The sequence below is a fragment of the Pongo abelii genome, chromosome 1, assembly GCF_028885655.2.
Source record: "Pongo abelii isolate AG06213 chromosome 1, NHGRI_mPonAbe1-v2.0_pri, whole genome shotgun sequence".
NCBI lineage: Eukaryota > Metazoa > Chordata > Mammalia > Primates > Hominidae > Pongo > Pongo abelii.
Window position 1 is genome coordinate 39471914 of NC_071985.2, and position 14915 is coordinate 39486828.

Genomic DNA, 14915 nt, shown 5'->3' on the forward strand with positions numbered 1-14915 from the left:
GGAAGCCAAAAGTGAGCAGGAATAGCTATATTTATATCAGATAAAACAGACTTTAAAATCAACAACAATAAAAGAAGACAAAGAAGGGCATTATACAATAATAAAGCGATCAATTCAACAAGATGTAACAATCCGAAATTTATATGCACCCAGATTCATAAAACAAACATAACTAGATCTAAGAAGAGACAGAAAGCAATACAATAATAGTGGGGGACTGCAACATCCCACTGATAGCATGAGACAGATCATCGAGAGAGAAAATCAACAAAGAAAAACACTGAACTTAAATTGGACTTTAGACTAAATGGACCTAACAGAAATTTACAGAATATTCTACCCAACAACCACAGAATATACATTCTTCTCATCAGTGCAAGGAATATTCTCCAACACAGACCATATAGTAGGCCACAAAACAAGTCTCAATAAATTTTTAAAAAATCAAAATCATATCAAATATCTTCCTGGACCAGAGTGAAATAAAATTAGAAATCGATTCCATGAGGAACACTCAAAACTATACAAATATATGGAAATTAATCAAATCGCTCCTGAGTGATCTTTGAATCAATGACAAAATTAAGACAGAAATTTAAAATATTTCTGAAATGAATGAAAATGGAGATACAACATACCAAAACCTCTGAGATACAGCAAAAGCAATGCTAAGAGGCAGTCTATAGCACTATGTACCTATATTAACAACAACAATAAAAAAAAACCCAGAAAAATCACAAATCACCAACCTAATGTTGCACTTTAAGGAATGAGAAAACCAAACCCAAAATTACTGGAGGAAAAGAAATAACAAAGATCAGAGCAGAACTAAATAAAATTGAGACCAAAAAATTACAAAGGATCATCCAAATGAAAGGTGGTTCTTTGAAAAGATAATCAAAATTGATAGGCTGTTACCAAGACAAACAAACAAAACAGGAAAGAATACTCGAATACACACAATCGGAAATTTTAAACAGGAGACATTATAAGTGATACCACAGAAATACAAAGGATTGTCAGAGACTACATGAACATCTCTACACTTACATACTAGAAAACCTAGAGGAAATGGATAAATTCCTGGAAAAATACAATCTCCCAAGATTGAACCCGGAAGAAACAGAAATTCTGAACAGACCAATAATGAGTGGTGAGACTGAACAAATAATAACAAATCTCCCAACAACAACAAAAAAGCCCAGGACAGATAAATTCACAGCCAAATGTTATGAGACATACAAAGAACTGATACCAATCCTACTGAAATTGTTCCAAAAAACCAAGAAGAAAGGAATCCTCCCCAACTCATTCTACAAAGCCAGTATCACCCTTACACCAAAGCCAGCCAAAGACATAACGAAAAAAGAAAACTACAGATCCATATCCCTAATGACCACAGATGCAAAAATCTTCAACAAAGTACTAGCAAACTGAACCTAGCAGTACTTCACAAATATAATACACCACGATCAAGTGGGATTTATTTCAGGGATATAAGGATAGTTCAACGTATGCAAATCAATAAATGAGATTCACCACATAAACAGAATTAAAAACAAAAACTATATTATCATCTCAATAGATGCTGAAAAAGCATTTGATAAAATTCAGCATCTCTTCATGATAAAATCTCTCAACAAACCAGATATAGAAGGAACATATCTAAAAATAATAAAAGCTATATGCAACGAACTCACAGCCAGCATTATACTGTATAGGTAAAAGAAAGCATTCCCCCTTAAGAACTGAAACAAGACAAGGATGCTCATTTTCTTCACTCCTATTCAACACAGTACTGGGAAGTCCTAGGCAGAGCAATCAGGCAAGAGAAAGAAAGAAAGGTAATCCAAATTGGAAAATAATAAGTCAAATTATCTCCATTTGCTGATGATATAATCTCATGCCTAAAATAACTTCAAGATCTGATAAATTCAGTAAAGTTTCAGGATACAAAATCAATGTGCAGAAATCAGCAGCATTTCTATACACCAACAATAAGCTGAGATCCAAATCAGGACAGCAATTCCATTTATAATAAGCTACAAAAATAAAAAAAAAAAAAACACCTAGGACTACATTCAATCACAAAGGTGAAAGATCTCTACAAGGAAAACTACCAAACACTAATGAAAGAAACTGTCAATGATACCAACAAATGGAGAGACAGCCCATGCTCAGGGATTGGAAGAATTGATACTATTAAAATGACCATACTACACAAAGTGTTCTATAGATTCAATGTAATCCCCAACAAAATAACAATATCATTTTTCCCAGAATTAGAAAAAACAATCCCCAAATTCAGACACAACCAACAAGGAGCCCAAATAGCCAAAATAACCTTAAGCAAAAGAACAAAGCTGGAAGCATTACATGACCTGACTTCAAATTATACTATAAGGCTATAATAACCAAAACAGCATGGTACTGTTACAAAAATAGACTTACAGATGAATGGAACAGAATACAGAACCCAGAAATAACTGATCTTTAACAAAGTCAACCAAAACATACACTGGGGAAATGACACGCTATTCCATAAATGGTGCTAGGAAAATTGGATTTCCATTCCTCTGCTATATGCAGAAGAATGACACTGGACCCCTATCCCTCACCACATACAAAAATTATCTCAAGATGGATTAAATACTTAAACACAAGTCTGGAAACTTTAAAAACTCTAGAAGAAAATCTAGGAAAAACTCCTCTGGACATTGGCCTAGACAAAGAATTCATAACTAACACATCAAAAGCAAAAACAACAGAAACAAAAATAGACAAATGGGACTATATAAACTAAAAGGCATCTGCACAGCAAAAAAACAATCAACACAGTCAACAGACAACTTGAAAAATGGGAGAAAATATTTCCAAACTACGCATCTGATAGACGAGTAATAATATCCAGAATCGACAAGGAATGCAAACAACTCAACCAAAACTCCTCAAATAACCCTATTAAAAAGTGGGCAAAGGAAATGAATAGACATTTTGCAAAAGAAGGCGTACATTTTTCAAATGGCCAACAAGCATATGACACCAGTCAGAATGACTATTATTAAGAAGTCAAAAAATAACAGTTTCCACAAGTCTGGAAACTTTAAAAACTCTAGAAGAAAATCCAGGAAAAACTCCTCTGGACATTGGCCTAGACAAAGAATTCATGACTAAGACATCAAAAGCAAAAACAACAGAAACAAAAATAGACAAATGGGACTATATAAACTAAAAGGCATCTGCACAGCAAAAAAACAATCAACACAGTCAACAGACAACTTGAAAAATGGGAGAAAATATTTCCAAACTATGCATCTGATAGACGAGTAATAATATCCAGAATCGACAAGGAATGCAAACAACTCAACCAAAACCCCTCAAATAACCCTATTAAAAAGTGGGCAAAGGAAATGAATAGACATTTTGCAAAAGAAGGCGTACATTTTTCAAATGGCCAACAAGCATATGACACCAGTCAGAATGACTATTATTAAGAAGTCAAAAAATAACATGTTGGCGAGGATGTGGAGAAAAGGGTATGCTTATATACTGTTGGTGAGAATGTAAATTAGTACAGCCTCTAAGGAAAACAGTATGTAGATTTCTGAAAGAATTAAAAGTAGATCTACCATTCGATCCAGCAATCCCAATACTGGGGTATATATCTAAAGGAAAAGAAATCATTATATCAAAAAAGATACCTGCACTTCTATGTTTATCATAGCACTATTCACAGTAGCAAAATATGGAATCAACCTAAGTGTTCATCAACAGAGGACTGAATAAAGAAAATGTGGTTTACACATACCAGGGAATACTACTCAGCCATAAAAAATTGAAATCATGTCTTTTGCAGCAACATGGATGGAACTGGAGGCCATTATCTTAAGTAAAATAACTCGGAAGCATAAAGTCATATACTGCATGATCCCACTTATAAGTGGAAGCTAGGTAATATTTACACATAGAGAGTGTAATAATAGAAACTGAACATAGAAATTGGACATAGAGAGTGGAATAATAGAAACTGAAGATTCAGAAAAGTGGAGGGCAAGTGGGTGAGTGAGGGATGAGAATTACCTAATGAGTACAATGTACTCTATTAGGGTAATGGTTACACTAAAAGCCCAGGCTTCACCACTATGCAATATATCTATGCAACAACACTGTACTTGTACCCCTTACATCTATTTAAAAAATATATGTATATATATATTTATATAAAATTTAACTTCCGATTTTTCTATAATGAACATGTACTACTTACACAATAAAAATAAAACAGCAATAAAGATTTACTTGGGTGTAACAGTTACACAGAAGAACATTTTCTCATATTATGTTATCTAAGTTATTTCAGTGGAAGAGTTTGGTGCATTAGCTCTGAGGACAGACAATGTGTGTTTAAATTTTGGCCCTGCCATACACTTGCTATTAACCTTCGACCTAAGTTCCTTAACCTCATTGTGTTTCAGTTTCCTCATTTTCAAAATATGGACACTAACAGAACTTGTCTCTTAACGGTTATTATGAAGATTAAATGAGTTAATTTATGTAAAATGTTTACAATAGTGTTTACCACATAATCATGCATAAATTATAGCTATTGTTATTTGCAAACTATACTTTTTATTAGTGTACTAAAAATACAGATTTTTCACACTTCCAAAATATTGTAATCCATCATCTTTAAAAAGCTGTTCACTATGAAATTATAAAAAAGTTTAAGGGTATATTCTTTCTTTGAGAAACAAGTAAAAATGTTTAAGGGTGTAAATATTTTCCTTATAAAGTGTTATGCTTTATTAAATTTATACTTAAAGAAGCATTTCCAAAGTTACCAATGACCAAAATCCCATGATATGTTTTCCACTTACCTACTAAAATCAAGGCACAATGACTAAAAGATTGGTTAAACTATAAAAAGCCAAAAGCTTTCTTCATAACTATCTGAATAGTAAATAACTGCCTTACTAAGACTCAAAATCCATTTAAATGATCTTACTTGTGGTGGATGGCATTTCAACAACTCAGACTTAAATATAATCTGATCTTCTAGGAAAATCTTTACCCTTATGAGTACATATCAAGCAAAATGAAAGAGATATTCTAAGGCGTCAAAACACCTCATATTCTCAAGGTAATTTTTGACTCACACATCAAAGATTTCAATGTAATTTATTTTCTCAAAGGTAGGAAATCTCAAAAAGAGAGCTCCACATTAAGACTGCTTAGATGAAAGATTTTTCAGAATTACACATTAAAATAAATAGAACCTCAATTCCATTTCACCCAAAACTAATGATATTCAGTTGATATCTACCTATTTAAAATGGCTCTGTAATTATTTAACATGAATGAAGCCAGAGAAACATATTACCATAATGTAAATTTTATATACTTATATCTTTAACTCAACTCTCATGGTCTATCCCTATTGTCCAATAAAAGTTTGCACTCAGTCAGGTCTCTTTTCTTTTTGCTTCTCAAAACTCAAACCATGATTAATATCTGCCTCAAGAGAGGACAGACAGGACATGTTCTTTTGACATTATCATCTGAACATTTCAGTGTAGGTTTTCGCTATTATAACTGACTTCTACTTTTTTTGTCTCCCCTAATTCTTACTCTAGTTTGTATGACAGCAGTACAATAAATAGTGCAAATAAATAGTGCAAATGTATAGGTAAGTGTCTATCACAATTAGTAGAATGGAAAACATGGAAGAGTAAACCAGGAGAACAGTATAGCTAAATTAATCAGTTTCTAATTATTGTCTTCATAGTAAGTATTTAAATAAAAAACCAACAGAATTGATATATTCTTCTGTTACAGTATTTATTTGTAACTATTAATATTTACACTCTACTTCTCAATGATGGGGTTTTTTTACTGGGTACTAGAGTCAGAGTCACTTTAATGAAAAAATGAAAGAAGCAGGTATGAGGAGTTAATATCATAAACAAGTATGATTTCACATGGTTTAATACTCTAACTCAAGCTAGGTTTTCCTCTGCTCCCCCTTTTTACTTTCATTTTTAGAAAGGAAATAAATGATAACTTGGAAACTTCTAGTGGTAAAGAATCTTTCTACTGGCAAGAGACGAAAACATGATTTGAGAATAAGAGATACTTGGCGTGGGACAAACCCGATGAAGTGCTTAGGGCAATCTAAAGGTAAAAGATGGTGATAAAAAGGTAATACAAGAGACAAAAGTAGGAAGAACTGGTAGAAAACACTGCTTACTTAATTATTTTTCCTAAGGCTATGGAAGCAGCTGGTATGCTACTGAAATTCAACTGCATTGATACCATTCTGTTATGTTGGTACTATACAAAAATATCTGAGTTAGATGGCGCATACTTAATCTTTCTTAATCTAGCATCTTCAGTTGATTCCAATGATATCCTTCTCTGTGAAAAAAAAAATGACCATATGAAGAAGAGAAAAAAGGAAGATACTTCACTCTGCCATGGCATTTAAATGCTCCACCAGGTATTACTTTCCTGTTCTACTTCCAGGCATATTCATTCTCTGCTAGTTGTCCCTTATTTGTCCTGAAGATGCTAAAGTGCACAGTAGTCCATAGCAAAGGGAGAAAGAATAAATTTCCCTCCTTCTTGTTACCTTCTTTTAGAAAAAATCCCTAAACAACAATAGGTGGGCATTACAGGATTTATTAAAACAGGTTTTTGAGGTCTTACAATGGCCCCCTTGCGCTTCACAAAACTCAGGCATTAATCAGGTAAAAGCTATAACAGGAAAACAACCTGAGAAAGAGATAGCAATCTCCACCACAACTGGCCACATTGATATTAAAGGATAACAAAGGAATATTATAAACAACTCTATGCCTACAAATTTGATGACCTAGGTGAAATAAACCAATTCATTAAAACACACAATATTCCAAAACTCACACAAGAAGAAACAGATGACCTGAATAGGTATATATCTATTTAAAAATTGAATCAATTATTAATAACTTTCCAAAGCAGAAATTTTGGATTCAGTGGTAAATTCTACCAAGCATTTATGAGAAAAATTACATCAATTCTGTACACTCTCTTTCAGAAGAGAGAAGTAGAGTGAATATTTCCTAACTCATCCTATGAGGCCAGCATCACCACTGGCCTTTTGTAATACCACCACTTTTGTAATACCAAAGATATTACAAGAAAAGAAAACTACAGACCAATATCTCCACGAAGAAAGATTCAAAAATCCCAAACAAATCATTAGCAAATCAAGTCCAATAATGAATAAAAACCACAATCAACTGGGTTTTATTGCAGGTATGCCAGGCTGGTTCAACATTTGAAAATGAATGAATGTAATCTATCTATCACATATGGCTGAAGAAGAAAAACCATATGATACTATCAACAGATACAGATAGCAAGCTATATTGAAAACTGCCCCATCCTGGGCAACGTGGAGCAACTCCCCAACTCTACCAAAAAAAAAAAAGACAGGCATGGTGGTGCATGCCTGTAGTCCTAGTTACTCAGGAGACTGAGGTGGAAGATTGCTTGAGCCCAGGAGGTCAAGGCTGCAGTGAGCCATCATTGTGCTACTGCACTCCAGCCTGGGCAAATGAGTGAGAACCTGTCTCAACAAAACAAAACAAAACAAACAAAACACTGCCTTCCCAGTGTTCTTGTGAGTGATCTTCTCTCAGACTCTCCTCCCTGTGCAACAGCCACACACAGACATGCATGAATCCCAACAACAGAGAATGTTGACATACTTTCCTAAAACACTCCTCACCTCATCATACTCAATGATAAAAGACTGAAACCTTATCCTCTAAGATCAAGAAAAAGTCAAGCATGCCTATTTTCACCACTTAAACTCAAAATAGTACTGAAAGTCCTAGCCAGAGCAATTAGGCAAGAAAAAGAAATAAAAGGTGTCCAAAGTGAAAAGGAAAAAATTATCTCTGCTCACAGATTATATGATCTTCTATGCAGAAAATCCTAAAGATTCCACCTTAGAAAAAACTGCTAGAACTAATAAACAAATCAGACCAGGTGCAGTGGCTCACACCTGTAATCCCAGCACTTTGGGCAGCTGAGGCAGGCAGATCACTTGAGGTCAGGAGTTAAAGATCAGCCTGGCCAACATGGTGAAACCCCATCACTAGTAAAAATACAAAGATTAGCTGGGCATGGGCATGGTGTTGGTTAGGAGGCAGAGAAATTGGAACCCTTGTACACTACTGGAGGAAATGTAAAATAGTACAATCACTGTGGAAAACAGTATGGCAGTTCCTCAAAAAATTAAAAATAGAATTACCATAGAGCCACCAATTTCATTTCTGGGTCCATACTCAAAAGAACTGAAAGAAGAGTTTCAAAGAGATATTTGTACACCCATGTGCATAGCAGCATTATTCACAACAGCTAAAACACAGAAGCAATTCAAGTGTCCACCAATAGATAAACGGTTAAGCAAAATATGGCACATGCACAAAACAGAGTATCATTCAGCTTTAAAAAGGAAGAATATTCTGATACATGCTGTAACACAGACGAAACTGAGGACATTACGCTAAGTGAAATAAGTTGGTCACAAAAAGACAAATAGGGTATGGTTCCATTTATATGAGGTACTTAGAGTAGTTAAAATCACAGGGGCAAAAAGTAGAATGGTGGCTGCCAGGGTTGGGGGAAGGGGGAATGGAAAGTTGTTTAATGGGTATGGAATTCAGCTTTGCAAGATGAAAAGAGTTCTAGAGATGGATAGTGGTGATGGTGCACAACAATAGAACTGAAAACTATTGAGCTGCACACTTAAAAATGGTTGAGATGGTAAATTTTATGTTATGTATATTTTACCACAATTTTAAAATTGAAGAAAAAAAGGGATAAAATTCTGATACATGCGACGACATGGATGAATCTTGATGACATCATGCTGACTGAAATAAGTGAGACAGAAAAAGGACAAATACAGTATGATTCCACTTATATGATCTACCCAGCATAGTCAAATTCATAGAGACAGAAAGTACAATATTGGTTATCAGAGGCTGGGATGACAGAACAAAGACTTATTTTTTAATGGGTATAAAGTTTCTGTTTAGGATGATGAAAAAATCCTAGAGAGGGAATAGTGGTGATGGTTGTACAACAATGTGAATATACTTAATGACACTGAACTGTACATTTAAACATTATTAAAGTGATAAGTTTTGTGCTGTATATATTTTATCACAATAAGGAATAAAAAGGGAAAAGTACTGTAGATGTAAAAAATAAAATAAAATTCTACACTATTGGAAGGAATTAATCCCATCACATAAAAAGATCTCCAAAACACCAAAGATGCAGTAAAAAGAGTCAAGATTATTTCCCCTTCGAATTTGCCATATTTTAAAAATAATACACATGATAAAGAATTCGTTAGAGGAGAGATGTTCATAAACAAAAATCTGAAATTAAGAAAAAAGTTTACCAAAAATCTAAATAAACATGTATGGTTGACCCTTGAACAACAGGAGTTTGAACTGCGCGAGTGTAGTTATAAATAGATTTTCATCCATCTCTGGGATGGATGAGACAGCAAGATCAACCCCTCCTCTTCCTCCTCAGCCTACTCAACATGAAGACAAGAATGAAGACCTTTTTGATAATCCATGTCCACTTAATGAACAGTAAATATATTTTCTTTTCCTTATGACTTATTTTTTTCTTGGAACAGGGTTTCACTCTGTTGCCTATGCTGGAGTGTAGTTGCATGATCATAGTTCACTGCAACCTCAAACTCCTCGGCTTAAGTGGTCCTCCCGACTTGGCCTCCTGAGAAATTAAGGTTACAGGCATGGGCCACTAGACTCGGCTAGTTTTTCAAAATTTTTTGTAGAGACATTATAGGCATGAGCCACTGTGCCCAAGTCTCCTTATAATTTTCTTAATAACATTTTCTTTTTTCTAGCTTACTTTACTGTAATAATACAGCATAAATACAGATAAAATTAAAAATATGCATTAATTGACTGTTAATATTATCAATAAAGGCTTCCAGTCAACAGCTGGCTATCAGTAGTTAAGTTTTTGTTGAATCAAAAGTTATATGTGAATTTCTGACTGAATGGGGGGATCAGTGCCTCTAACTCCTGGGTCATTCAAGAGTCAAATGTAATATACCTAACTTTAACTATTCAAAGACACTACACTATTTTTATATCAAAGAATTCTGGAAAATACAGAGAGAATTTTTAGTACTTTTCCACTTTGCAAAGAAATTATGAAAATTAATAAAACAATTTTTAATATAACAGTTAAAATGGACTTAAAGGAAATATAAACAAATAATCTATTACTCTTAAATATTAAATTATTATAAAAGTAAAATATAAATAAAAGGAATAAATAATTTTGGTAGTCCTAATTTTAAGATAACAAAATTAATAGAATGAAGCTTGTGATATAGCTATAACAGAAAGAGAATGACAAGTAGGGGTGTGTGTGTGTGTGTGTGTGTGTGTGTAAGCTATATACCCTAAGACATAAGTGATGCTGAAAATTATTTTTCAGTGGGTTTTACATTAACTTGCTCCCAAAATAAATAATGTAAATTTAATAATACAGCTTTCCATAATATATAAGTATAGCTATGTAATCTCTATGGTAAACTAATAATAAAAAGCCATCAATAACAAAAGACATTCTAGTAATTTTACACAGAACTTGATCTTCATATGGAATCATCTTTAATAAGCTTCTCCTATCTAATATAAAAACAGAAAGTATTAATTAGCGTGAGTGAAATTTCAGAGGTTGGTCTAGCTCATCAATTAAACGGGATATCCACGAACCACATTTTGACACCGACCTTTTTAAAATAAGAGAGGTTTATCAGAAAATGCCCTTAATTTTAAGCACAACACAGTAAAAATAAATTAAAACTGTGAACAAAAGGATTTAATAAATTATTTTAATGTTTCTTTTTTCTAGAAAAATTTCTTACAGATATCATCCTTTTTGTAGTTCAAAAAAAAAACCTAGAAGATTAATATGGCCACCTAGAGGAGAAAACATGATCAACAAATATGCCATTACATTTTCTTACTTTTTCTAGAATATGTGTATTTCAGATTTATAACATATAACCTGCTCTAAAGGACCAACTGAAGGGATTCATCTTGTATGAAATAGACTTAGGGAGACTACTGAAGTAGCAGTGATGACCTAACGAAAGCCAAATAACATTAATTTTGCTGTCAACTTGACAAGTATAGTTTTTATCTTGCTGTGTGACTTTGGGTTAAAAAAAAAATCAACTTAAAGTCACTTCAATTCTGTAGAATCTTACCTACCACAATACATGGCAATGAAAATTAAATATGACAGCATAACAGAAACAGAGTGAGGCACATAGTAGGAACTCAATAAATGGCAGTCCTCACTCATGGTAAAAGTTCTCTTGCACGGGTCTCTCCTAATACCTCTTCAGGTCCTCTCTAATCTTCTCTACTCCTCCAGATTTGTTTTCAAAATTGGCTGTTCCAAAGCTTCTCAACTGGAATTACTCAGGCTGTTGAGAAATAGACTAAAGGTTCCTTATTAGCATTAATGAGGTAAATATTATGCCATGTAAAAAATGTATATTTTAAAATATTTTTCCTTCTACCTTGTGATTCCCTTTAGTTAACTCACATTAGTCAAGTTTAACCTTTATAAACTTGTGTGATGGTCACATGCAGACCAAAGGGTCACAGCAATAAGAAGTGTAACTTACTCTATTCATCTCTTTCCTTGTGTGTCATTTATTTTCTATTCACACAGGAAAATGAATGAAGTCCTACCAAGACAACTGTACCCAGCAGTTCTCTTAGGTGGGTGATCAGCCACAAAGCAGCTGTTTCTGCAGACGCAGCCTTGCCAAGGGGCAATCACCAGGTGGAGACGCAAATCCCCCTCCTTCCCAAATGTATACCAGAGGAGAGTATCAATGGATGGGAGGAAGAAGGTGAACAGCTGGGTTACAAACAAAACCCCCCAACTACCTCTCTGACTCTCAAAGTTGATAAGGAGAGAATAGATGATAAGAAAGTGAAGGCGGCAAATGTATACTTCCTTACCACTTATCCTCTCCGTAACAACATTCAATCTGACTTCCTTACTACTCTCCTAAAACTCTAATTGAAAATGATTGATCAACTTCTACTGGACAAAGGGGTTTATCTGAATTATCATCCTCCCCAACCACGCTGCCTTCCTTCTTCTAAAACTTTTCTTCCATGGCTGATAAAATATAACATTTTCCTGATTCTCCTCTTTATCTCTCTTACTGTTTCTTTGTGTCTTTACATGATGCCCTTAATTCTCCTGTCAAAGGAAATGATTCTCTGATCTTTCTCTCCACACATTCTCCTTCATCAATTTAATTCATGCCCATAGTTTCTATTCTCTAAGCATATACGATCTGAAAACTTCTCCCTCAAACGCATTCTTGATTACAAGCTTGATAGCCATTTCCAACTGCTTAAATATCCTGCCTCATCACATATGTAAAATCACTTATTATATCTCTTATCCACTGCTCACTTCCAACCAAACACAGGTCCCTCTCTGGATTTCATATTTATATTAATGACATCATCATTCTCCTCATCATACATGATGGAAATCAGTCATTTCTGATGCTTCCTTTCTTTTTCCAAATGTTCCAAACACATTCAGTTCCTAAATCCAGTAAGTTCTACCTCAATAATCTCTCTTCTATCTTCCTTTATTTCTATTGCCACTACTGTAATTCAGACTTTTATCATTTTCCACATATACTACCCCAAAGATCTCCTTAACTGATATCTTTTCTGATAGTCTGCTTGCTGCTAAATTAATCTTTCTAAAGCACAACCCTGTTTATGGTTCCTTAGTAAAAAACTTTTCAGCAAATTCTCACTGGCAAACAAATTAAACCCTATCTTCCTAGTCAGGGGGCACTCCAGGCCTTAGACTTCATCTCTCTTTTCAATTTTATCTTCTGTTCCCTCAGATGTATGTGTATAGATGCACCTATGTTGGAGCCAAGTGGATTTCTCTCCATCCCTGAAATATTCTCTACATTTTATCCACTCTCCTGCTTAAAAACCTTGATTAATGTATATAGATAGTATGTGTATAAATGCACCTATGTTGGAGTCAAGTGGATTTCTCTCTATCCCTGAAATATTCTCTACATTTTATCACACTCTCCTGCTTAAAAACTACTGAGCAAGGCATTCCCCTTCTTCGAACAAAGGTCCCAAGTTAGAGGCACTGAAATACACTTTCTTTTGGATTCATGATTGTATGAAAGCCCTATTCCATGCTTGTTGAAATAATTCTCACTCAAGTCTAACTCACCTAGACCCCATTAGACTTCCTCAGATTCCTACCTCCCAAAATCGAAATCACCTCCTGCTCTGTGTATCTTTTTTTATTTTTGTTTTTTAAAGTTTTGTCAGCTGGGTGCGGTGGCTCATGCCTGTAATCCCAGCACTTTGGGAGGCCAAGGCGGGCAGATCACAAGGTCAGGAGTTCGAGACCAGCCTGGCCAATAGGGTGAAGCCCCGTGTCTACTAAAAATACAAAAATTAGCTGGGCATGGTGGCAGGCGCCTGTAATCCCAGCTACTCGGGAGGCTGAGGCAGGAGACTCTCTTGAACCCAAGAGGCAGAGGTTGCAGTGAGCCAAGATCGTGCCACTGCACTCCAGCCTGGGCAACAGAGTGAGACTCCATCTCAAAAAAGTTTGTCTTTTTTTTTCTTCCTCTATATTTCTACTGTACTTTGTTCATGTGACTAACAGACCTCTCATCATATTACATATATACTCACTAATTTTCCTCCTCCAGTCAGTAGGCTTTTTGAGATACACAAGCTTATGCTCTTCATATCCACAGTATCTAGCAGTGTATGACTGCTAAAAAGCGTTCACGAAAGCTTTTCGTGCTTACAAAATAAATAAATATAATCTCAGAATGCCTAAAATTAAGTGCTTCATCAAATAATTTAGGGTAGAAATGTGTAAAAATGTACAGGATAGGTCCTAAATATATGGGTAAAATAAAATGAGAAGGTGATTCTGGGACACTTGGACCACTTGCAGAGGTTAGGGCAAGAATAGTAGAAGCACCTAGGTTGTGTGCCTCTCTCCTCACTGCTCTTTCCATAGGCTATAAAGTCAGGCTAGACTAACAGAACTATCGAGAAGCGCTCAAGACAGCAGAGGGGTATTGGGGTGAGAGGAAAGAGAAATGAATAGAAAATAAATCCTAAATGTACCTGCAAAAAGGGAATGCACACTCAGGGCTTGCTCATGACCATCACTCTTTTCACTACCATTATAATTAGCTACATTAACTGATCACTTACCTATTAGCTATCGGACACTGCTAAAAACTGTACCACATATATCATTTAATTTTCATGGCAACCCTGCCAATTCACTTTTATTCATATTTTACAGACAATGAAAGAAATCTAAAAACAATGAACTATATTGCCAAAGGTTTCACAGCTAATATATTAAGAGATATGGCCAGAATGTTAACAAGGACCAGATCTCAAAACACATTCTCTTCCTGCTCTACTATTCATGTACCAGGGGTGTACATAACTTGGGGACTGGTTTTACTGCTTTGCATTATTTAATTAACTTAGTAAGCACATGTCTTATTTTCCCTAGTACTAAAATGTATTTTTGAGGGTAGAGTACCTGTCAGATATTTTTTTATTTCTTCCCTTGAATCTCATAATGACCATATAGTAATCATTCAGTATTTGATTAATTTATTATTATAACTGTGTACTAGCAGACATAAGAATTGAGGTGCACTAATCTTTAGTTGGCATGAAGCCAAATACAGTAATAGATGATTTACCCCCTTTGACAACTGTACATGCTGGGATAAGACTTTAAGT

At 34.7% G+C, this 14915-nt stretch overlaps 1 protein-coding gene across 12 annotated transcripts in view; it reads right to left on the minus strand.

Annotated features, from left to right (window-relative positions):
• Positions 1 to 14915, minus strand: part of SYT14 (synaptotagmin 14) — a 242746-nt gene that overhangs the window by 135327 nt on the left and 92504 nt on the right. The gene's annotated exons all lie outside the window — the stretch shown is intronic.